This window comes from Macaca fascicularis, chromosome 4 (assembly GCF_037993035.2).
Source record: "Macaca fascicularis isolate 582-1 chromosome 4, T2T-MFA8v1.1".
Classification (NCBI taxonomy): domain Eukaryota; kingdom Metazoa; phylum Chordata; class Mammalia; order Primates; family Cercopithecidae; genus Macaca; species Macaca fascicularis.
This window is the reverse complement of record NC_088378.1, coordinates 14,821,557-14,847,162: the sequence shown is the minus strand read 5'-3', so window position 1 is coordinate 14,847,162 and position 25,606 is coordinate 14,821,557. Positions and strand designations below refer to the sequence as shown.

At 41.8% G+C, this 25,606-nt stretch overlaps 1 protein-coding gene and 1 long non-coding RNA gene across 11 annotated transcripts in view; one reads left to right on the top strand and one right to left on the bottom strand.

The window, feature by feature from the left end:
• Positions 1-25,606, top strand: part of CDK19 (cyclin dependent kinase 19) — a 216,999-nt gene that overhangs the window by 6,407 nt on the left and 184,986 nt on the right. The window contains exon 1 of one of the 10 annotated variants that reach the window (XM_045391657.3): positions 6,762-19,160. The exons of the other annotated variants lie outside the window; for them this stretch is intronic. The gene's annotated coding sequence lies outside the window, so the exon portion shown is untranslated. Of the gene's footprint in view, positions 1-6,761; positions 19,161-25,606 lie in introns of those variants that run through there. 10 annotated transcript variants of the gene reach the window in all.
• On the bottom strand, positions 21,318-23,064 carry LOC141410040 (uncharacterized). The gene is made up of 2 exons (XR_012433352.1): positions 22,539-23,064; positions 21,318-22,209 (listed from the first exon to the last, which is right to left on the bottom strand). It is a non-coding gene; the product is annotated as an uncharacterized lncRNA (long non-coding RNA).

Sequence of the window (25,606 nt, the reverse complement as noted above, 5' to 3'; positions counted from 1 at the left end):
AGCCGGGCGCAGGGGCGGGCGCCTGTAGTTCCAGCTACTTGGGAGGCTGAGGCAGGAGAATGGCGTGAACCCGGGAGGCGGAGCTTGCAGTGAGCCGAGATTGCGCCACTGCACTCCAGCCTGGGCGACAGAGCGAGACTCCGTCTCAAAAAAAAAAAAAAAAAAAAAAAAAAAAGAAAAATAGGCATATTTTTGAGAAATAAATATTTTCTCTTAGGCCGGCTCTTTTAGAATTGCTAGACTAGTAATCTGTCTTCTGTGCTTTTACTAGCTATTTTATAGAGATGCTTAGAAAATATCAGTATTTACATTTTAGGACATCTTTTGTTTTATGGATTTATGGTAAAAAATTAAGTATCTTTAACACTTAGTAAATGAAGTGGACATCTGTTTAGGAATAGCTGGTTTGTCATTTTTGCAATGCAAGCCTTCAAAAACTTTTTGAGGCCTAAGGGAAATTAATGTTTTCTTTTTCAATGAAATTTGATAATCTAGAGTAGTGGTCAGCAAACTTTTTCTGTAAAGAGGCAGATACTAAATATTTTGGGCGTTTTGGGTTACACTGTCTCTGTTGCAATTACTCTATTGTAGTGCCAAAGCATCCACAGATAATACGTAATCCAATATTGATAAGGATGGGTGTGTTCCAGTAGACCTTTATTTACACAAATAAGTGGTTGGCTGAATTTAGTCTGCAGGCTCTAGTTTGCTGACTCCTGGTGTAGAGCAGTGATGTCCAATATAACTTTCTGCAGTGATCTGAAAATGTTTTGCATCCGTGCTGTCCAGTATGCTAGCCACAAGCCACACATAACTGTCGATTACTGGAATGTAGTTAGTGTGATTGAGAAACTAATTAGTAGCTATCACACTGAACTGTGTAGGTTTAGAGTCTTTGGATGAGTGGCTTAGCAGCAAATAATTCTCTGACCCATCAAGTGACCTTTCAATAAAAATGTTTAAATCAGGGTGTGGATAAATAGGAAAACTGTTATGTCTTCTTTCAAGTTATAGGAGAAATATTAAGGCTGAAATAGCTTGATAAAGCAAATCGATACTTGAACTATCAATTTATGAATGAAATCAAGGATATTGTACTACTTTTTCAGAAAAGTATTTTATGGCCGGATGAGGTGGGAGGATTGCTTGAACCCAGGAGTTTGAGGCTATAGTGAGCTATGATGATGCCATTGCACTTCAGTATGGGCAACAGAATGAGACTCTCTTAAAAAAAAAAAAAAAGGTATTATAAAAAAGTTTGTAAATGTATATATGCATAAAAATACACAATGTGGCTGGGCGTGGTGGCTCATGCCTGTAATCCCAGCACTTTGGGGAGGCCGAGGTGGGCAGATCACTTGACGTAAGGAGATCAAGGCCAGCCTTGCCAACAGTGAAAACTACGTCTCTACTAAAAATACAAAAAATTAGCTGGGTGTGATAGTAGACACCTGTAATCCCAGCTACTTGGGAGGCTAAGGCACAATAATTGCTTGAACCTGGGAGGTGGAAGCTGCTAATATTGCACCACTGCACTCCAGCCTGGGCGACAGAGTGAGACTCTGTCTCAAAAAAACAAAAACAACAAAAAACCACCAGTGTAACATAAGTCATCCCTTTCGCAGCCATTCTTTCCCTATTTTAGAGGCAATCATTCTTGGTTGTCCTTTAAGAGGGATTTTCTTTCGGAGTATGTGCATGCGTGTTAACTTAAAGATGTCATTAAATATGACATGCTAGTGTGCTGCACACTTCTCTATTTTTAGATCATGGCTCACTGCAGCTTTGGCTGCCTGGGCTCAAGCGATTGTTTCGCCTCAGCCTCCTGAGTAACTGGGACTACAGATGTGGGCCATACCCAGCTGTTTTCTGGTTTTTTTTTTTAATTTTTTAAAAAAATTATTTGTAGAGATGAGGTCTTCCTGTGTCTCTCAGTCTGGTCTTGAACTTGTAGCCTCAAGTAATCCTCCTACCTTGACCTCCCAAAGTGCTGGGGTTACAGGCATAAGCCATCATGCCTGGCCCTATTTTTATTTTTATTTAATTAATTTATTGAGATGGGGTCTTGCTCTGTCACCCAGGCTGGAGTGCAGTGGGAAGATCTTGGCTCACTGCAGACTCCACCTCCCAGGTTCAAGCAATTTTCCTGCCTCAGCCTCCTGAGTAGCTGGGACTACAGGCACATACCACCATACCTGGCTAATTTTTTTGTATTTTTAGTAGAGACAGGGTTCACCATGTTGGCCAGGCTGGTCTCAAACTCCTGACCTCAAGTGATCCATCTGCGTTGGCCTCCCAAAGTGCTAGGATTACAGGCATGAGCCACTGTGCCTGGCCCATATTTTTAATCTTAAACATTACTTAAACATTATGACATATCTATATACAGAGATGCCTTGTTTCTTTTAATATTTTTGTTGTATCTTGTTGTATTGACTTACATCATTGGCTCTCTCCAGTCTTGCTAGTACTAACATTGAAGTGGAATATTCTAGTAAGCACAGCATTTTATACCTAGTAATGTGTAAGTTAAATTCCTAGAAGCCGTTTACCTTTGGAAGTAATGGCTTGGAATGGTTCACTAATACAGTGATGTATAAGATAGAAATATTTGAAGACTGGAGATGGGGGGGTTGGCTAAGAATAAGGAAGTGAAATGTTAAGACAATAATAATACATATATATATATATATTTTTTTTTTGAGATGGAGTTTTGCTCTTCTTGCCCAGGCTGGAGTGCAATGGCACGATCTTGGCTCACCGCAACCTCTGCCTCCTGGGTTCAAGCGATTCTCTTGCCTCAGCCTCCCAAGTAGCAGGGATTACAGGAATGTGCCACCATGCCCGGCTAATTTTGTGTTTTTCAGTGGAGATGGGTTTCACCGTGTTGGCCAGGCTGGTCTCAAACTCTTGACCTCAGGAGATCTGCCCACCTCGACCTCCCAAAGTGCTGGGATTACAAGTGTGAGAGCCACTGCACCTGGCTTACGGTGATAATTAACACATAAAAATGAGCTATAAATCATTTGTTAAAGGAAGCGCAAGTTACTTTCTTTTTCTTTTTTTGAGACAGAGTTTTGCTTTGTTATCCAGGCTAGGGGGCAGTGGCGCGAACTTGGCTCACTGTACTTCTGCCTTCTGGGTTTAAGCTACTTTCTTATGGCTACTGTTTTAGGAGCATGGGAAAGGCTCCTAAAACAGTGTCTGTGTCTCTGAGTTTTACATAGGAAGAGGAGATCCATGGAAAGGTTTTTAGTGCGATCTGTGTCAATGTTGATGAATTAAGTATTTTTATATTTTAAGGTGTATAAAATATAGTGTCTTATATTTTTGAACTTGATATGCTAGACAAATAAATTAATATGTGGTGTTACAAGTTGTGTACAGTTGACTGTTGAACAGCAGGAGTTTGAACTGCGTGGGTCCACTTACATGCAGGTTTGTGAAACCTGCGTATATGAGGGCTGACTTTTTGTATAGGCGGGGTTCTCCAGGGCCAACTGCAGGACCTGAGTATGTGTGGATTTTGGTATATGCAGGGGTCCCTGAACCAACCCTTCAAGTATAATGAGGGGCATCTATTTGTTTTGAAAAATTATTCTGTAGTGCAGGGTTAGATGACAATATAGAAGATTTTAAAGCAATACATTACAATTTGCAATTTTCTTGGTGGTAAACTATTAGAGTAAGAGTATTTGGATGTTTTAAAACTAATGTGTTCTTTTAAGATCAACTTGTTATAATGTGACTAATATTAGTACTACTTTTGGATTCTAAAACAAAGGGACAAGATGAATAGCTAGCATGACAATTTCTTTAAAACCAGAGAGTATCTAGAACCATAAAGGAGTAGCAGACAAAGCTATTTAAAGGTTTTTGTCCATTTATAAATAGCTGATAGTCCAACACTTCCTGTAATAGCTGTTTTGAACGTGCACTGTACAGGGTAAAAGAGAGTCTCAAGAGAGAAGACAGGATGTAATTCAGGATACAAGCGTGCAGCAGTAGTTATTTATTGAGGGTTTGAGTTCTTATCCAGAAGTGAGTGATCACAGAGAAATAAAAACCTGTAAAGTCCTCAAATAACAGGTGTCTGTTTTTTTCTTTTTTGAGACAGAGTCTTGCTCTGTCGCCCAGGCTGGAGTGCAGTGGCGCAATTTCGGCTCACTGCAAGCTCCGCCTGCCGGGTTCACGCCATTCTCCTGTCTCAGCCTCCCCAGCAGCTAGGACTACAGGCACACAGTGCCACGCTCGGCTAATTATTTTTGTATTTTTAGTAGAGACGGGGTATCACTGAGTTAGCCAGGATGGTCTCGTTCTACTGACGTCGTGATCTGCCCGCCTGGTCTCCCAAAGTGCTGGGATTACAGGCGTGAGCCACTGCGCCCAGCAACAGGTGTCTTTATAAAATATCTTTAACTTGGCGGGGTGTGGTGGCTTACGATTGCTATCCCAGCACTTTGGGAGGCTGAGGTGGGCAGATCACGAGGTCAGGAGTTTGAGACCATCCTGGCCAATATGGTGAAACCCCGTCTCTACTGAAAAATACAAAATTTAGCCGAGCGTGGTAGCGCGCACCTGTAGTCCCAGCTACTCAGGAGGCTGAGGCAGGAGAATCGCTTGAACCCGGGAGGCAGAGGTTTCAGTGAGCCGAGATTGTGCCATTGCATGCCATCCTGGAATAAGACTCCATCTCAAAAAAAAAAATCTTTAACTTGAGCTGTATAATAAGTCTTGCTAAAGGAAAAATACACTCTTCTTATAGAGGCTTTAAACCTGTTGTGTATTTTCTATTTAAAAACATTTTTTTCAGTGAGGGTTTGTAATGGATGATCTCAGTTACTAAGCTGAACGTGATTGGGGAATGGATTTATTTATCAAATAGGCCAGTTAACTTTGTTTTGTTCCAGTTATAGAACAAAACCTATTCATGGCAAAGTGTTTTGCAGATGTTTGTAGATATTTAAATTTGGACAGAAAGGTAAGTCCGTGGTTTCTGGAAAACTCCCTCCCTTCTTCCCTCCCTCTTTCCCTCCTTTTCTCCCTTTCTTTCTCTCTTTTCTCTTCTTTTCTTTTTGTTCTGTATTTTCTTTCTTTCCTCTCTTTCTTTTCTTGAGACAGGGTCTTGCTCTTGTCACCCAGGCTGAAGTGAAAGTGATGCAATCACAGCTCACTGTAGCCTTGACTTCCTGTGCTCAAATGATCCTCCCATCTCAGCCTCCTGAAGAGCTAGGACTACAGGCATGTACCACCATGCCTGATTAATTCTTGCATTTCTTGTAGAGACAATGGATTTTTCCATGTTGCCCAGGCTGGTCTCAAACTCCTGGGCCCAAGCCATCTACCCGCTTTGGCCTCCCCAAGTGCTGGAATTACAGGTGTAAGCCACTGCACCCAACCTCAATGTAGTTATTGTAATTGCATTTTAAGAATGACTTAAACACTGAGTAAATCCTATTATTTTAGTGTTACGATAAATATACGAGTGCAGGTGTCTTTTTGGTAGAATGATTTATTTTCCTCTGGGTAGATACCTAGTAATGGGATTACTGGGTCAAATGGTAATTCTATTTTTGGTTCTTTGAGGAATCTCCAAACTGCTTTCCTCAGGGGATGAACTCTTATTTTAGGATTTAGGTGCAAATTTATAAAAGGACTTTTCTGTTTTCTGAAAGATTTTATGTAATTTGATCTTGTCTTATTTACAAAACCAGAATTGTATTAACTGATTTTTCAGCAATCTGTTGATCTTTGTTGTATATTTGTATCAAAGTGGAAATAATTTTATGCTATTAAAATTATGAAATAACGGTTGCACGTGGTAAAAAACTTAAACAGTATAGTTGTATGTAAAATGAAAAGTAAAAGCCTAGGCTGGACGTGGTGGCAAAATGAAAAGTAAAAGCCTAGGCTGGACGCTGTGGCTCACGCCTGTAATCCCAGCACTTTGGGAGGCTGAGGTGGGTGGATCACAAGGTCAGGAGATTGAGACCATCCTGTAGAAACCCAGTCTCTACTAAAAATACAAAAAATTAGCCAGGCATGGTGGTGGGCGCCTGTAGTCCCAGCTACCCGGGAGGCTGAGGCAGGAGAATGGTGTGAACTCGGGAGGTGGAGCTTGCAATGAGCCGAAATTGCACCACTGCACTCCAGCCTGGGCGACAGAACAAGACTCCGTCTCAAAAAAAAAAGTAAAAGCCTTCCTTCTCACTGTCTGTGCCGGAGACCGTCCTTGTCACATCTCAGAGGTAACCAGTGTTAACCATTTCTGTGTAAGTTTTGCTGTTGCTTACTGTTGCTTACCATTATAACTTTAAATAATATACATATAATTCTGCTTCTTGATTTATCAATTTTAGGCAGTTTTTGTTAAGTTTCCATCAGAGAGGCTGAGCAATATTGTGAAATCCCACTACCTCTATTGTTTTCCCTTTTCTCATCCTAACCTTCAAATTTATTACTTCTATTTTAATTTGTTTCTAGTAAATACCTTTTTTTTTTTTTTTTTTTTGAGACAAAGTCTGCCTCTGTCGCCCAGGCTGGAGTGCAGTAGCGTGATCTCGGCTCACTGCAACCTCCGCCTCCCGGGTTCACACCATTCTCCTGCCTCAGCCTCCCGGGTAGCTGGTACTACAGGTGCCCGCTACCATGCCTGGCTAATTTTTTGTAATTTTAGTAGAAACGGGGTTTCACCGTGTTCGCCAGGATGGTCTCGATCTCCTGACCTTGTGATCCGCCCACCTCGGCCTCCCAAAGTACTGGGATTACAGGTGTGAGCCACCATGCCCAGCCTCTAGTAAATACTTTTATGGCTTTAAATTATAAACTTAAATTTCTTTTTCATTATTTATTAGTTTAGATATTATCTCTGATCTTCCCAATGTGAATTTTTTTCTTCTTTTAGATTTTAGATTTGGGGATACATGTGCAGGGTTGTTGCATGGGTATATTGCATAATGCTGAGTTTGGGCCTCTGTTGAACCCATCACCCAAATAGTGAACATAGTACCCAGTAAGTAGTTTTTCAACCCATTCCCTTCTGTTTTCCCCCTTTTGGAGTCCCCGGTGTCTGTTGTTCACATCTTTATGTCTGTGTGTACCCATTGTTTAGCTCCCACTTATAAGTGAGGATGTGTGGTATTTAATTTTCTGTTTTCTTATTTCACTTAGGATAATGGCCTCCAGCCCAACCCATGTTGCTGCAAAGGATGTGATTTCATTCTTTTTTATGGCTGCATAGTATTTCGTGGTGTATATATACCACATTTTCTTTTTAACTGTTGTTAGACACCAAGGAGGATTCCATGACTTTGCTGTTGTGAATAGTGTTATGATAAACATACGAATGCAGGTGTCTTTTTGGTAGAATGATTTCTTTACCTCTGGGTAGATACCTAGTAATGGGATTACTGGGTCAAATGGTAATTCTATTTTTGGTTCTTTGAGGAATCTCCAAACTGCTTTCCACAGGGGCTAAACTAGTTTATATTCCCTCCAACAGTATATAAGTGTTCCCTTTTCTCCTCAACCTTGCCAACGTCTCTTGTTTTTTATTTTTGATAATAGCCATTCTGACTGGTGTAAGACGGTATCTCACTGTGGTTTTAATTTGTATTTCTCTGATGACTAGTGATGTTGAACATTTTTTCCCATGTTTTTTGGCTACCTGTATGTCTTCTTTTGAGAAGTGTCCATTCGTGTCCTTTGCCCACTTTTTAATAGGGTTGTCTTTTTCTTATTTTAAAATATTTAGAATAACTTACTTATTTTATTTTTTTGAGACAGTGTTTCGCTCTGTCACTGAGGCTGGAGTGCAGTGGCGTGATCATGGCTCAGTGCAGCCTCAATCTCCTGGGCCTAAGCAATTCCCCCACCTCAGCCTCTTGAGTAGCTGGGACCACAGGTGTACACCACTAAGCCTGGCTAATTTTTAAATTTTTTGTGGAGACAGAGTCTCACTGTGTTATCAAGGCTGATCTTGAACTCCTGGGCTCAAGCAGTTCTCCCACCTTGGCCTCCCAAAGTGCTGCTAATTACAGGTGTGAGCCAGCTCCCTCCCCTAGCCCCCAGCCAAGATTGCATTCTTGGTTTGGTTCTCAGCTTGAATGTTATTGGTGTATAGAAATGCGGTTGCTTTTTATATGTTGATTTTTTATTGTGAAACTGTACTGAAGTCGTTTATCAGGTCTTGGAGTCTTTTGAAGGAATCTTTAGGGTTTTCTAGGTGCAGGATCATATTATCAGTAAATAGATAATTTGACTTCCTCTTTTCCTGTTTGGATGCCTTTCATTTCTCTCTCTCTCGCCTGATTGCTCTGGCTAGGGCTTCCAATACTGTATTGAATAGGGGTGGTGAGAGTGGGCATCCTTGTCTTGTTCCAGTTCTTGGGGGAATGCATCCAACTTTTGCTCTTTCAGTATGGTGTTGGCTGTGGGTTTGTCATAGATGGCTCTTATTATTTTGAGCTATGTTCCTTCAGTGCCTAGTTTGTTGAGCATTTTTGTCATGAAGGGAATGTTAGATTTGTCACATGCTTTTTCTGTGCTTACTGAGATGATCGTATGGTTTTTGTTTTTATTTCTGTTTATGTGGTGAATCACATTTCTTCATTTGTATATGTTGAACCATCCTTGCATCCCAGGAATAAAGCCCACTTGATCGTAGTGAATTATCTTTTCAATGTGCTGCTGGATTTGGTTTGTATTTTGTTGAGGATTTTTGCATCTACGTTCATCAGGGATATTGGCCTGTACTTTTCTCTGTTTGTTGTATCTTTGCCAGATTTTAGTATCAGGATGATACTGATTTTGTAGAATAAATTAGGGAGGAATCTTCCCTCCTTGATTTTTTGGAATAGTTTCAGTAGGCTTGGTACCAGCTCTTCTTTGTATGTCTGGCAGAATTCAACTGTGAATCCATCTGGTCCAGGGCTATTTTTGGTTGGTAGGCTTTTAATTACTGATTCTATTTCATAACTTGATATTGGTCTGTTCAGGGTTTCAAATTCTTCCTGGTTCAATCTTTAGAGATTGTGTCTTTCTAACATGAATGTTAAAGGAGGTAATACATCTTTCCCACTCTTTATTGCTACTTCCCAATTTTTAAAGTATAATGTTAGTAATAATGTTTGTAGTATTTTGGTGTATTCAATGCTCTTTTGTCCATGGGTTGATTCTAAAAAGTGAACATTTAAAGCATTCAACAGCATTGAAATACTATGATTTTAAAATTTATTTACTGCTGAGTAGATTAGTATGTTGAGACTCGTGGAGAAGGAAATGTAATCTTTAGTACCGTCAGCCCTCTCTATCTATAGGTTGTGCATCCACAGATTCAATCAACTGTGTGTTGAAAATATTCAAGGTTGGATGCTGTGGCTCACACCTGTAATTCCAGCACTTTGGGAGGTCTAGGCGGGTGGATTGCTTGAGCTCAGGAGTTCAAGGCCAGCCTGAGCAATATAGTGAGACTTCGTCTCTACAAAAAAGTAAACAAAAAACTAGCTGGGTATAGTGGTGCATGTCTGTGGTCCCAGCTAACTTGGGGGCTGAGGTGGGAAGATCACTTGAGCTGGGGAGGTTGAGGCTGCAGTGAGCTGAGAAAAAAAAATTAAAAATTAGAAAAAACTCCAAAAAAAAAAAAATTAGAAAAAACTCCCAGACAATAAAAAATAATGCAAATAAACCCAGCATAACTATTTATAAAGTTTTTACGTTGTATTAAGTATTATAAGTAATATAGGGATGATTTAAAGTATACGAGAGGATACATATAGGTTATATGCAAATATGGTGCCGTTTTATATCAGGGACTTGAGCATTCTTGGATTTTGGTTTTGAAGGAACTGAAACCAACCACATGGTCCACATACTCCTCCCCACACCATACTGAGGGATGACTGTATTAAAAAAGTGCAGCTTGAAGCAGTATTCCAGGTATTAAGATCTAATTGTTGATGTTAATTTATTCTGCCTTTTCTTCAAGTCTTCTGGGTCATATTCAGCTAGTAGTTTTTCTTTATATCCTATGTGTGGTTTTTCTTGGATTCTTGCTTTTGGTTGTTTTTAGATGAGGATGTCTTTTTTTTTTTTTTTTTTTGAAGACAGTTTGGTTTTATTCTTAACACCCAGTTTGGAGTGCAGTGGCATGATCATGGCTCACTGCACCCCCAACCTCCTGGCTCAGGTGATCCTCCCACCTCAGCCTCCTGAGTAGCTGGGCTTAAAGGCACCCACTACCACGCCTGGCTAATTTTCATATTTTTAAATTTAAATTTCATATTTTTTGAAGAGACAGAGTTTTGCCATGTTGCCCAGACTGGTCTTAAACTCTTGGGCTCAGGTGATCTGCCTGCCTCGACCTCCCAAAGTACTAGGATTACAGGCATGAGCCACTGTGCCTGGCTGAGGATATCTTTTTAAGTAGCATTTTCATATAGGATGTGTAGATTTTCTGAGTTCTTGCATGTCTGATAATGTATTTTGTTCTCATAAGTCTGGCTGAATTAATAATTAAATATTAAGAATAATTTTTTTCTTAACATTCAAAACTATTGCTTCATGTCTTCTAGTATATCTTGTTGTTTCTGGGAAGTTTCTTTTTTTTTTTGGAGACAGAGTCTCACTCTTGTCGCCCAGGCTGGAGTACAGTGGTGCGATCTGGGCTCACTGCAACCTCGGCCTCCCAGGTTCAAGTGATTCTTTTGCCTCGGCCTCCCGAGTACCTGGGATTACAGGCACCTGCCACCACGCCGGGGTAATTTTTGTATTTTTAGCAGAGACAGGGTTTCACTATCTTGGCGAGGCTTATCTTGAACTCATGACCCTGTGATCCACCCGCCTCGGCCTCCCAAAGTGGTGGGATTATAGGCGTGAACCACTGCTCCCAGCCAAAAATCCAATTTCTTATTTCAATTTATGTGTATTTTTTTCTTTTTTTTTTTGAGACGGAGTTTTGCTCTGTTGCGTTGGGTGGAGTGCAGTGGCACAATCTTGGCTCACTGCAGCCTCTGCCTCCTGGGTTCAAGCAATTCTTGTGCCTCAGTCTCCTGAGTAGCTGGGATTACAGGTGTGTGCCACCATGCCTGGCTAATTTTTTTTGTATTTTTAGTAGAGACAGGATTTCACTATGTTGGCCAGGTTGGTCTCGAACTCCTGACCTCAAATTATCCATCCACCTTGGCCTCCCAAAGTGCTGGGATTACAGGTGTGAGCCACTGCACTTGGCTATTTTTTTCTTCGCTCTTCTTTTTTTTTTTGTTTTGGGACACGGTCTCACTCTGTTGCTCAGGCTGGAGAGCAGTGATGCAGCCTCGACCTCGCTGGGCTCAGGTGATCCTCCCACCTCAGCCTCCCAAGTAGCTAGGACAACAGGTATGTGCCACTACGCCTGGCTGATTTTTGTGTTTTTTTTGTAGAGATGCGGTTTTACTACATAGCCCAGGCTGATCTTGAACTATGGAGCTCAAGTAATCCACCTGCCTCCACCTCCCAAAGTGCTGGGATTTTAGGCGTGAGCCACCATGCCCAACCCTCTTCCTCTTTTTGATTTTATACTTTTTTCTGTAAATGTTTTTGTAATTTTAAAATTATTTTTTATTTTATTTTATATTTATTGTTCTATCTATCTATCTGTCTGTCTGTCTGTCTATCTATCTATCTATCTATCTATCTATCTATCTATCTGTCTATCTGTCTATCTTTTTTGAGATGGAGTCTTATCCTGTTGCCCAGGCTGGAGTGCAATGGCACGATGATTTCAGCTCACTGCAATCTCCGCCTCCCGGGTTCAAACGATTCTCTTGCCTCAGCCTCCCAAGTATCTGGGATTATAGGCACCCACCACCACACACAGCTAATTTTTGTATTTTTTAGTAGAAGCGGGGTTTCACCATGTTGGTCAGGCTGGTCTCAAACTCCTGACCTCGTGATTCTTCCACCTCAGCCTCCAAAGGTGCTGGGATTACAGGCGTGAGCCACCATGCCCGGCCATATATGTGTATTTTTTCTCACAGCTGAGGCAAATATCAATTTATGTGTATTTTATTTTTATTTATTTATTTATTTGAAACAGGGTCTCACTATATTGCTCAGGCTGGGGTGCAGTGATATGATCTTAGCTCACTGCAACCTCAGCCTCCTGGGCTGAAGCCATCTTCTGATTTTAGCCTTCCGAGTAGCTGGAAAGTGCATGCCACCATGCCCAGCTAAGTTTTGTAGTTTTTGTAGAGATGGGGGTCACACCATGTTGTGTTGACTGGTCTCAAACTCTCGAGCTCAAACAGTCCAGCCACCTCAGCCTCCCAAAGTGCTAGCATTACAAGCATGTGCCACCACTCCCAGCCTGTATTTTTATTTATTTATTTGTTTGTTTGTTTGTTTATTTGACGGAATCTCACTCTGTCGCCAGGCTGGAGTGCAGTGGCACAATCTCAGCTCACTGCAGCCTCCGCCTCCTGGGTTCTAGTGATTCTCCTGCCTCAGTCTCCCAAGTAGCTGGGACTACAGGCGCGCATTGCCATGCCCAGCTAATTTTTTGTGTTTTTTGTACAGACAGGGTTTCACCATGTTGGCCAGGATGGTCACGATCTCTTGACCTCGTGATCCTCCCGCCTCGGCCTCCCAAAGTACTGGGATTACAAGTGTGAGCCACAGTGCCTGGCAGCCTGTATTTTATTTTAAAATAATTATATGTTGTTTGGACATAAGTACTTACTAAATTACTTTACCTAATTATGTAATGATTGGAATCATCAGGTATTTCCTTTGACCTAGGGTCCTGTGAACAAACTAAGATACTAAGGGTACTGTGAATGAGTTTGAGATTCTCTAACTTTAGATATGATCAGTGTTTATATTATCGAATTTTTCTTTAAGAACTTGATTTTTAGTGGATGTTTATACTCTTATTATATGAATATGCAGTGCTTTACTGAGTCCTTTCTGCTTGTTGAACATTTAAGTTTTTCCTAATATTTTGATAATATATGTAATACTAATAGCTGTTGTTGTGTCTAAATCTTGGTCTTTATATCTAATTCTTTCCTTAAAATAGTGTCTTATCAATTAATTTGCTGTGTTAAAGGGTATTAGTTGCTTAAGCCTCTTAGTATATATAACCTAATTTTTTTCATATATCGTTTTCTCCACTACTACTAACAATACGTAAAAAGTGCCCCTCATCCCGACCTCAGTGGCTGTGAATGTTCTTTATCACAATTTGACAGTTGAAATGGTTTCTGCTTCAGCGTGATAGTAGTTAGAGCTGTTTTCTCCATGATTTTCCTCTATCTGAGCTAAAGAGCTGACCAGCCTTACAATTTACATATCTCTTAGCTCCTAGGACCTGTAGTTCGTGGTTGAGGTACCACCCCTCTTCCAGCCTCACTAGTCTTTACCCACTTTATAGTTGGTAAGTATTTTTGACTTATTAAAAAGCCGAAAGTTTGTGCTGGGCATGGTGGCTCCCACCTGTAATCCCAGCACTTTGGGAGGCTGAGGTCTGTGGATTGCTTGAGCCCAGGAGTTCCGTACTAGCCTGGGCAACACGGGGGAACCCTGTCTCTACAAAAAATATAAAAATTAGCCAAGTGTGGTGACATGCAGCTGTAGTCCCAGCTACTCAGGAGGCTGAGGTGGGAGAAGCACCTGAGCCAGGGAAAGTTGAGGCTACAGTGAGCTGTGATCATACCACTGCACTCAAGCTTTGGTGACAGACTGAGACCCTGTCACAAAAACAAAACAAGACAGCAGCAAGTTTTCCTTGGAATATTTTATTTTTATGTAATCTTGTCATCCACATTTTTCTACGTTTATGTTAAAGATATGTTCTACAATATAATTTACCAGGAAGTTTTCTAGTCATCTTAATTTCCTGTTGTTAATTTTTATTGGAATAATGGGTAATTTTTTTCACAGATATATATGTTACTTTGAAAAGTAGTGAAGAATAAACAAAGTTTCATGTTGTGTTTTGGTGTAGAAATTATTAAAAGCATTTTGAAAAATATCAGGCCGGGTGTGGTGGCTCACCCCTGTAATCCCAGCACTTTGGGAGGCTGAGGCGGGTGGATCACGAGGTCATGAGATTGAGACCATCCTGACTAAGATGGTGAAACCCCGTCCCTACTAAAAATACAAAAAAAATTTGCTGGGCATGGTGGCATATGTCTGTAGTCCCAGCTACTCGGGAGGCTGAGGCAGGAGAATTGCTTGAACCTGGGAGGCAAAGGTTGCAGTGAGCCAAGACAATGCTGCTGCATTCCAGTCTGGCGACAGAGTGAGACCCTGTCTCAAAAAAAAAAAAAAAAAAAAAGGGAGGAGAATGCAGATCTAGCTGTCATTTAACACTGGGAAGAACAGGCCAGGCGCGGTGGCTCACAGGTAATCCTAGCACTTTGGGAGGCCAAGGCGGGTGGATCACCTGATGTCAGGAGTTCGAGACCAGCCTGACCAAATATGGTGGAACCCCGTCTCTACTAAAAATACAAAAGTTAGCCGGCCGTGGTGGCGGGCGCCCTTAGTCCCAGTTACTCGGGAGGCTGAGACAGGAGAATTGCTTGAACTTGGGAGACAGAGGTTGCAGTGAGCTGAGATTGCGCCACCGCACTCCAGCCTGGGTGACAGAGCGAGACTCCATCTCCAAACAAACAAACAAACAAACAACCTGGGAAGAACACCACTCTGGTGTTTATCGTGTTTGGATTTGTCATTCTGGCTTTGTGCAACAGAAAAACCAATCAATATTATACCAATAAGGTGTTTATTTTCCTCTTTTTTTTTTTTTTTTTTTTTTTTGAGACGGAGTCTCGCTCTGTCGCCCAGGCTGGAGTGCAGTGGCCGGATCTCAGCTCACTGCAAGCTCCGCCTCCCGGGTTTACGCCATTCTCCTGCCTCAGCCTCCCGAGTAGCTGGGACTACAGGCGCCCGCCACCTCGCCCGGCTAGTTTTTTGTATTTTTTAGTAGAGATGGGGTTTCACCGTGTTAGCCAGGATGGTCTTGATCTCCTGACCTCGTGATCCGCCCGTCTCGGCCTCCCAAAGTGCTGGGATTACAGGCTTGAGCCACCGCGCCCGGCCTATTTTATTTATTTTTTTGAGACTGAGTCTCGCTCTGTCGCCCAGGCTGGAGTGCAGTGGTGCGATCTCGGCTCACAGCAACCTCTGCCTCCCAGGTTCACACCATTCTTCTGCCTCAGCTTCCCGAGTAGCTGGGACTATAGGCGCCTGTCACAAAGCCCGGTTCATTTTTTGTATTTTTAGTAGAGACGGGGTTTCATCGTGTTAGCCAGGATGGTCTTGATCTCCTGACCTCGTGATCCACCTGGCTCGGCCTCCCAAAGTGCTGGGATTACAGGCGTGAGCCACTGTGCCCGGCCGTTGTTCAACATTTTTAATAACTATAGTCTGTATACGTGTACATTTATTTGTTTAACCATTTACTCTGTTGATCGATGCTTATTTATAACTTTTTATTATTATAAATAGCACTATGATCAACAGATGTCCAGTTTTAAAAACTTTGTTTTTCTGAGAGACAGAACTTTCTAAAGTAGAAATATGCAGAGGGATAGGAAAGCGTATGTAAATCAAAATGTAATTAATTTTTGACTTTATCATGATCCTTATTATAAATTTCAAAGTGATCAGTGGATCAATATTTCTTATTACTACATTGATTTACATAAAGTAGGAGTTTTAATAACCTATATAATTTATATTTATTTTTTATTTTATTTTATTATTTTTTGAGACAGAGTCTTGCTCTGTCACCCAGGCTAGAGTGTAATGGTGTGATCTTGGCTCACTGCAACCTCTGCCTCCCAGGTTCAAGTGATTCTCATGCCTCAGCCTCCCCAGTAGCTGGGATTACAGGCACCTGCCACCACACTGGGCTAATTTTTCTATTTTTCATAGAGACAGGTTTTCTCCATGTTGGCCAGGCTGGTCTTGAACTCCAGACCTCAAGTGGTTTACCTGCCTCCGCCTCCCAAAGTGCTGGGATTACAGGCGTGAGCCACCATGCCCAGCCTAGGAACCTATATAATTAAAAACTTAAAAATATCCTCTTGGATGTACTTATGGGTAGCAGTATAAACACAACGTAAGCTTTTAGGGCTATGTGGAATCTTTATGGTTCAAATTGCTTGCCTCAGAAGCAGTCCAGAAATATACAGTGCCATCCTTAATATCATATGATATGTTTCAGCATCTGATATATTGGTGTTGAGTACATGAATAGCTATATATTGGGTTTTCTAACTCCTATCCCAACATTTAAGTCTGTAACAGAATTTATAAAGATAATGAAAACTGGCCGGGCGCGGTGGCTCAAGCCTGTAATCCCAGCACTTTGGGAGGCCGAGGCGGGCGGATCACAAGGTCAGGAGATCGAGACCACAGTGAAACCCCGTCTCTACTAAAAATACAAAAAATTAGCCGGGCGCGGTTGTGGGCGCCTGTAGTCCCAGCTACTCAGGAGGCTGAGGCAGGAGAATGGCGTAAACCCAGGAGGCGGAGCTTGCAGTGAGCCGAGATCGCGCCACTGCACTCCAGCCTGGGCAACAGCGTGAGACTCCGTCTCAAAAAAAAAAAAAAAAAAAAAAAAAAAAAAGATAATGAAAACTACAGTTGCCCTTTGAACAAAATTTGAACTGTGCGGGTCCACTTACACATAAAGTTTTTTGGAGAATGCAAGAATTAGCCGGGTATGGTGGCACACGACTGTAATCCCAGCTACTCGGGAGGCTGAGGCAGAATTGTTTGAACCCAGGAGGCAGAGGTTACGGTGAGCCAAGATCGTGCCACTGTACTCCAGCCTGGGCAACAGAGCGAGACTATGTCTCAAAACAAAACGAAACCAAAAAACCCCGCAAAACCCAGTCAAGATAACAGTAAATGCAGCAGATACGTTCCCAGATGCCATTAAGAAAATCATTGGATTATGAAAGCTCAGAACAATATTTCTGCTGGGTGTTATGGCTCACGCCTGTAAATCCCAGCACTTTGGCTGGCCAAAGTAGGAGGATCACTTGAGCCCAGGAGTTCGAGATCAGCTTGGGCAACATAGTCAGACTCTGTCTCTACAAGGAAATAAAATAAAATATGGTGGCACGTTACCTAGAGTCTCAGCTACTTGTGAGGCTGAGGTTGGAGAATCACTTAAGCGTAGGAGATAGAGGCTACAGTGAGCTGTGATTGTTCTACTGCACTCCAGCCTGAGTGACAGAGTGAGACCTTATTCCAAAAAAAAAAAAAAAAAAAAATCATTGAGGAGAAAGGATATCTGCTGGAATAGGTGTTTGTATGTTTGTTTGTTTTAGATAGAGCCTTGCTCTGTCGCCCAAGCTGGAATGCAGTGGTACAATCTCTACTCACTGTAAACTCTGCCTCCTGGGTTCAAACGATTCTGCCTCAGCCTCCTGAGTAGCTGGGATTACAAAGCATGCGCCACCATGCCAGCTAATTTTTATATTTTTAGTAGAGACGGGGTTTCACCATGTTGGCCAAGGCTGGTCTCGAATTCCTGACCTCAAGTGATCCGCCTGTCTCGACCTCCCAAAGTACTGGGATTACAGGCGTGAGCCACTGCACCTGGTCCTGAATAGGTTTTTAATGCGGACAAAAGGGCCTTATTCTGGAAAAAATGCCACAAGGAACATTTATTAGTAATGAAGCAAGTCCCAGGATTTAAGGCAAGAAGGGATAGAAGGATAGAATTCTACCATTGTGTGCAAATTCAGTTTGGGTTTATGATTAGGACTGCCCTTATCTATAAAGCTGTGAACCCCTGAGCCTTGGAAGGAAAAGATAAACACCAGCTGCCAGTCTTTTCATTTTACAAAAAGAAAGTCTGGACAATGAGAACCCTTTTTCTTGATTGGTTCCATCAATGCTTTGTTCCCTAAGGAGAAGTACCTTGCCCATAAGGGACTGCCTTTTAAAGTTCTTCTGATATTAGACAATCCCGTGATCCCTCATAGCCCAATGAGTTCAACACCAAAAGTGTTGAAGTGATCTGTTTGCCCCCAAACACATTTCTAATTTAGCCCGTAGATGAGTGGGTCATAAGACCTTTAAGGCTTGTTACACGCGGTACCCTATGGAAAGGATTGTCTACATTATGAAAGAAAACCCCAATAGGGAGAACGTCATGAAGTCTAGAAGGATTACACCATTTAAGATGCCATTATTACAGCCACAGAAGCCATCAAGCTCAAAACAATACATTCCTGCTGGACAAAACAGTGTCCAGATGTTGTGCATGACTTCACAGGGTTTATGGCAGAGCCAGTTAAGGAAATCATGAAAGAAATTGTGGGTATGGAAAAAAAGATGGGGGAATGAAGGATTTTAAAATATAGATCTGAGAGAATTAAAGACCCAATAGATGGCACACCAGAGGAATTAATAGATGACTTGATGGAGATGAGTGCTTCTGAACCAGTACCAGATGATGAGGAAAAAGACACAAAAGAAGCAGTATCAGGAAACAAATTGATGTTAGACAAGCTGGCAAAATGGTTCTGATTATTTAGGCTGCTTTGGACTTCTTTTACAACATCTACTCTTCTATGATACAGACACTGAAACTAAGGCAGATGGTGGAAGAAGGAATGGTACCATACCAAAACATTTCTAGAGAAATGAAAAAGCAAAAAAGGCAGAAATTATGATGTATTTATTTCTTTTTTTTTTTGAGATGGAATTTCGCTCTTGTTGCCCAGGGTGGAGTGCAGTGGCTTGATCTCGACTCACCACAACCTCTGCCTCCCCGGTTCAGGTGATTCTCCTGTCTCAGGCTCCCTAGTAGCTGGGATTACAGGCATGTGCCACCACGCCCGGCTGATTTTGTATTTTTAGTAGAGACAGATTTTCTCTATGTTGGTCAGGCTGGTCGCGAACTCCCAACCTCGGGTGATCTGCCCGTCTCAGCCTCCCAAAGTGCTGGGATTACAGGCATGAGCCACTGCGCAAGGCCTATGATGTATTTCTATAAAGTTACACTAAGTTTGCCTGCCTCTTCGGTCTCCCCTTCTACCTCTTCCGCCTCTGCCATCCTTGAAACAGCAAGACCAACTCCCCTCTTTCTTCTCAGTCGACTCAATGTGAAGACAATGAGGATGAAGACCTTTATGATGATCCACTTCTACTAATGAATAGTAAATATATTTTGTCTTTCTTATGGTTTCCTTAGCATTTTCTTTCTGTAGCTTACTTTATTGTAAGAATACAATATGTAATTAAAATAACATATAAAATATATGTTAATTGACTGTTTATGTTATTGGTGAGGTTTCCAGTCAACAGTAGGCTATAAGTAAAGTTTGTTGGAGTCAAGTTGTAGGTGGGTTTTGACTGTGTGTGGGGTAAGCGCCGCTAAGCCCTGTATTGTTCAAGGATCAACTGTATTTGCCTGTGATCTCTAATGAAGGGAGATTGGTGAAGGCAAATTGGTTACCAAAAATTGTCAGAATGTACTTTTCTATAAACATTCTAGGATATTGACTGATGGATGAATTAGTGCATTTTCCATTAGTTAAATGTTTAGGGCCTTCTAGCCGGGTTTTTTTTTTTTTTTTTTGGACAATTCAGTGGTTTTTAGCATATGCACAGTGTTGTATAATTATCGCCATTATCTAATTTTAGAACATTTCATCACCACAGACACTCTGTACACATTAGCAGTCACTCCCCATTTCCCTGGTATCCTCTAATCAACTTTTTGTGGCTTGTCTATGGATTTTTCTATTCTGGACATTACGTACAAATGAAATCATACTATATATGTTATTGTGTGTCTTGCTGCTTTTACTCAGCATAATCAAAGTTCGCCCATATTGTAGCATGTATGGGTATATCATTCTTTCAAATGACTGTGTGGTTATATCATGTTGTGTTTATCCATTCATCAACTGATGAACATTTGATTGTTTCCACTTTTAGGCCATTATGACTAATACTGATATGAATATTTTTGTAGAAGTTTTTGTTGGGCCATATGTTTTCAGTTCTCTTGGGTATATATCTAGGAGTGGAATTGCAGCATAATATGTTAACTGTTAGGATGTTTAACCTTTGGAAGAACTACCAGCGTCTTTCCCAAATCAGCTGTACCATTTCACATTTCCACCTGAAGTGTATGAGGGTTTCAGTTCTCTACATCGTTGTCAGCATATGGTATTGTCTGTCTTTCTGATTTTAGTCATCCTCATGGGCATGAAGTGGTAGCTTACTGTGGTTTTGATTTGCAGTTCCCTGATAACTTATGATGTTGAGCATTTTTTCGTGTACTTAGCGACCATTGCATATATTCTTTGGAGAAATGCCTACTCAAATTCTTTGCCCATTTTAAAATTGGGTTGTATTTTTATTGTTGTAAGAGTTCTTTTTATATTCTTAATACTATGCTCTTATGTGATGTATAATTTGCAAATATTTCTTGTTTTTTTGAGTTGCCTTTTCACTTTTTTCTTTCTTTTTTTTTTTGAGATGAAGTCTTGCTCTGTCACTCAGGCTGGAGTGCAGAGGTTCGCTGCAGCCTCTTCTTCCCCGGCTCAAGCAGTTCTCCTGCCTCAGCCTCCCGAGTAGCTGATATTACAGGTGTGCACCATCACGCCGGCTAATTTTTGTATTTTTAGTAGAGACGGGGTTTCACCATGTTGGCCAGGCTTTTCTTGAACTCCTGACCTCAGGTGATCCACCCGCCTCAGCCTCCCAAAGTGCTGGGATAGCGGGTGTGAGCCACCGTGCCCAGCCTGCCTTTTCAATTTCTTGATGATTCACTTCTTTGGTTTTGTGATTCACTTTGAATCAAAAGTTTTTAATTTTGGTAAAGTCCAATCCATCTCTTTTTTTTCTTTTGTTGCTTGTTCTAAGAAACCACTGCTTGATCCAAGGTTGCAAAGATTTACTGCTTTGTTTTCTTCTTAGAGTTTTGTGGTTTAAGCTCTAATACTTAGGTTTGGAAGTGCCTTTTTTTTTTTTTTTTTTTTTTTTTTAAGGACAGAATCTTGCTCTGTCGCCCAGGCTGGAGAGCAATGGCATGATCTCGCCTCATTGCAACTTCCACCTCCTGGGTTCATGTGATTCTCCTGTCTCAGCCTTTGGAGAAGCTGGGATTACAGGTGTGCACTACCACGCCTGGCTGACTTTTGTATTTTTAGTAGAGATGGGGTTTCACCATGTTAGCCAGGCTGGTCTCGAACTTCTGACCTCAAGTGATCTGCCTGCCTCGGCCTCCCAAAGTGCTGAAATTATAGGTGTGAGCCACTGCACCCAGCTCAGATATTCTTAGTTTTTTCAAATTTAACTTTATTGTGCTTTTACTTGATGTGGAAATTTCCAACACTTCAAGTAAAGCAATTATACTCTGAAAAGTTGTGCAGCAAATTTAACAAGGGTCCTTGCCCTATATTTGTCTGCTGTTCCTGCCCCTGCCCAAAGTTAGTACTCTGCATTGTGCTGCCTCTTCCCATGTCATCTCTCAGGCTGTGGATGCAAAGTGTCATTTTATTTTATTCTTTTAAAAACATCAGTCACGCTGATCAGAAGGAAAGAATTTAGTATGTTGGTGTAGTGGTGGGACTGTAGGCCGCAGACTGTAGGCGTAGTGTGCTGCAGGTGAACAAGTGAAACTTCATTCTTCTTAGATTAATAATTTATGGTGGCCATTAGTGGGAGATAGAGTGCCTATTTGGAACAGACTCAAGATTATTGTTACATCTTTGTAGTCTATGCAGAGGAAGCAAAATGTATAAAATAGTGAAGGAAAGAACAACAGCAAGTCATTCAGGATGTCTAGAGCAAATACTCAGGATGGAGGTTGAAAATGTGTTTCAGAGAGAGGGAGAGCATGGTAATGTGTGCCAGGCTAAAGAATTTGGTGTTAACCTGATGGAGAAAGAGAGTAATAGATTCCAAGTGGAATAAATTATTTTTGTTCCCAAAATGGAAATAGTGATTTTTTTTCCTGATTGTAAAGGGAATACATGTTTGTTGTAAAATGCAAACAAATAATAAAAAAATAGGCAGTGAAAAGTCCCTGTAATCCCATTCACTAGAGATAACCACTGCTTAACAGTTTGCTGTATAGTTTTACAGAGGAGAATTTTGTGATCAGTTTTGCAGCAATGTGGATGGTGGAAAGGACAAAAGTTGGATGACATTGGAAGCAGATGGCTGTTAGGTCCAAATAGAAATGATAAGGACCTGGCCGGGCGCGGTGGCTCAAGCCTGTAATCCCAGCACTTTGGGAGGCCGAGACGGGCGGATCACGAGGTCAGGAGATCGAGACCATCCTGGCTAACACAATGAAACCCCGTCTCCACTAAAAATACAAAAAAATTAGCCGGGCGTGGTGGCGGCGCCTGTAGTCCCAGCTACTCGGGAGGCTGAGGCAGGAGAATGGCGGGAACCCGGGAGGCGGAGCTTGCAGTGAGCCGAGATCGCGCCACTGCACTCCAGCCTGGGCGACAGAGTGAGACTCCGCCTCAAAAAAAAAAAAAAAAAAAAAAAAAAAAAAAAGAAATGATAAGGACCTGTTTCTTAGTGGTAGCTGTGGGGGTAGAAAAGGTGCAGAACTGGGGAAAAGTCCAAGGGATTTTTTTTTTAGGAGCTAGGATTCAGTGTCCAGTTAGGCAACTGGGTTGAAGGACTGATAAGTGGCCAGGAGGAGGGTTGATTGGATTTCCCAGAACCTGGGACCAAACTGTGGTATCATTTGAGCAGGCATAAAAGGGACAAATAGCAGTTTTTACCAGCAGCATGATTTCAGAGTGGAAATTCTGTCCTTTTGTTCTTATTTTCCTCCTGTGTTTCTAGGTTTATTTAGAAGGGGAGGGTACAAGCAAGAATTCAATTTTGTTTGGACAGATAAAAGCTGTTATATCATGTCCTTTTCTCTAACTAATTCTGTTTCTTTTATTAGTTGAGGATAGCAGGTTTCTTTGAGAAGTTGCTTCTGTTTTGGTGTGTAATTGTAGCATTAGCTTTTAAACTTCACAAAGTTTATGTTGGAATCTTTAAATTTTTATTCTGGGGAGTTGGGATTGAGGTGGGGTGAGGGAGCCACTTTGGGAAGTTATTGACAGAGATTCTTGGACTCTAAAGTAAGAACTGATTGTATCTCTCAATAGGGTTTTTTTTTTTTTGAGACAGGGTCTCACTTTGTCACCCAGGCAGTGACATGATCTTGGCTTACCTCAGCTTCCACCTCCTGAGCTCAAACAATCCTCCCACCTCAGCCTCCTGAGTAGGTGGGACTATCAGGATGTGGCAACACGCCTGGCTAATTTTTGTATTTTTTGCAGAGATGGGGTTTCACAGTGTTGCCCAGATTGGTGTCGAACTCCTGAGCTCAAGCCATCTGCCTGCGTTGCCCTCCCAAAGTGCTAGGATTAGAGGTGTGAGCCACTGCACCCAGCCCAAATCGGGTCTTGCTTTCACCGAGTTCTGCTGTGTTTCTTATCACTGGGAACAGGCAACTGTCTGATATAGTTTGGATATTTGTCCCCTCCAAATATCAGGTTGGAAATGGACCTTCAGTGTTGGGAGGTAGGGCCAACTGGGAAGTGTTTGGGTCATGGGGGCAGATCCCTTACGACTGGCTTGCTGCTGTCCTGGGTAATGAGTGAGTTCTTGCTCTGTCAGTTCCCAGGGAGATCTGGTTGTACAAAAAGAATCTGGGATATCCCTCCTCTCTCTCTTACTCCCTCTGTTGCCATGTGACACACTGGCTCCCCTTCCCCTTGTGCCATGATTGAAAGCTTCCTGAAGCCTCATCAGAAGCAGATGCTGGTGCCATGTTTCTTATATGGCCTGCAGAACCATGAGCCAAATAAACTTCATTTCTTTATAAATTAGCCAGTTTGAGGTATTCCTTTATAGCAATGTAAAATGGACTAATACACTAATATCTCACACATTTTCTTTCTTTGTAACTTTTTGGATGGTTAATCAAGATAATGTCCATAGAGAACTACATAGTGCTATGTAATAGGCACTAAAAGACACTGGCTTCTTCTGTCTTACCTAAGAACAAACTTGAGATTATAAAAAAATGAGAAGTTAAAATCTCTTTCTTGCGAGTTTCATTTTTCCTTTAAAAAAATTTAAGGCCGGGCGCGGTGGCTCAAGCCTGTAATCCCAGCACTTTGGGAGGCCGAGGCGGGCGGATCACAAGGTCAGGAGATCGAGACCACAGTGAAACCCCGTCTCTACTAAAAATACAAAAAATTAGCCGGGCGCGGTGGCGGGCGCCTGTAGTCCCAGCTACTCAGGAGGCTGAGGCAGGAGAATGGCGGGAACCCGGGAGGCGGAGCTTGCAGTGAGCCGAGATCGCGCCACTGCACTCCAGCCTGGGCAACAGCGTGAGACTCCGTCTCAAAAAAAAAAAAAAAATTTAAAAGTATATCTAAATGCCACCTCCTCTCTGCTTTCTCATCTCTGGAAGATGTGATACTCCTCCTTTGCATTCATAGTACCTTGGAACTTTCTTCTTTCAAGCAGCTCATCATTCAGTATTTTAATTGTGCAGTGCAATGCTTGGCACATAATTGATCCTCAATAAATATTTGTTGTAGAGATGTCTTGAAATGAGGTAACATGTTCTCTATTGTCTTCTCTTGAACAGCTGAACAACCGTACTGAAAAAGATAGGTTTATCCACTCAGGAAGCTTGGTTTGTTTTGGAAGAAAAATGGTATTTTGTAGTTAAGGAAATTTAAGTATTACCAACTGTCTTAAAATAAATTCTGATGTCTTCTGATATATACCTTGGTAGGAGATTTTATTTGTGTTGTGATTTGAAATGAAGGCAACAGCGTGATTTTTTTTTTTTTGAAACAATGTCACTCTGTTGCCCAAGCTGGAGTGCAGTGGTGCAATCTCAGCTCACTGCAACCTCCTCCTCCCAGGTTCAAGTGATTCTCCTGCCTCAGTCTCTCAAGCAGCTAGGATTACAGGTGCAAGCCACCATGCCTGGCTAATTTTTGTGTGTGTGTGTATATATATATATATATATATATATATATTTTTTTTTTTTTTTTTTTTTTTTTTTTTGAGATGGAGTCTCACTCTGTCGCCCAGGCTTGAGTGCAGTGGCGCCATCTCAGCTAACTGCAGCCTCCACCTCCTGGGTTCAAGTGATTCTCCTGTCTCAGCTTTCCGAGTAGCTGGGATTACAGACGTGTGCCACCACACCCAGCTAATTTTTATATTTTTAGTAGAGACAGGGTTTTGCCATGTTGGCCAGGCTGGTCTTGAAAACCTGACCTCAGGTGATCTGCCCGCCTCGGCCTCCCAAAGGGCTGGGATTACAGGTGTAAGCCGTCGTGCCTGGCCTAATTTTTGTATTTTTGTAGAGACAGGGTTTCACCATGTGTTGGCCAGGCTGGTCTTAAACTCCTGACCTCAGGTAATCTGCCCACCTCAGCCTCTCAAAGTGCTGGGATTGCAGGTGTGAGCCACAGTGCCCGGCCTCCTTTTAAGTGCTTGAGAATATGAGGTTTTAAAAATTTTATTTATTTATTGTAGAGATGGGGTCTCACTATATTGCCCAGGCTGGCCTCAAACTCCTGAGTTCAAGTGATCCTCTTGCCTCAGCCTT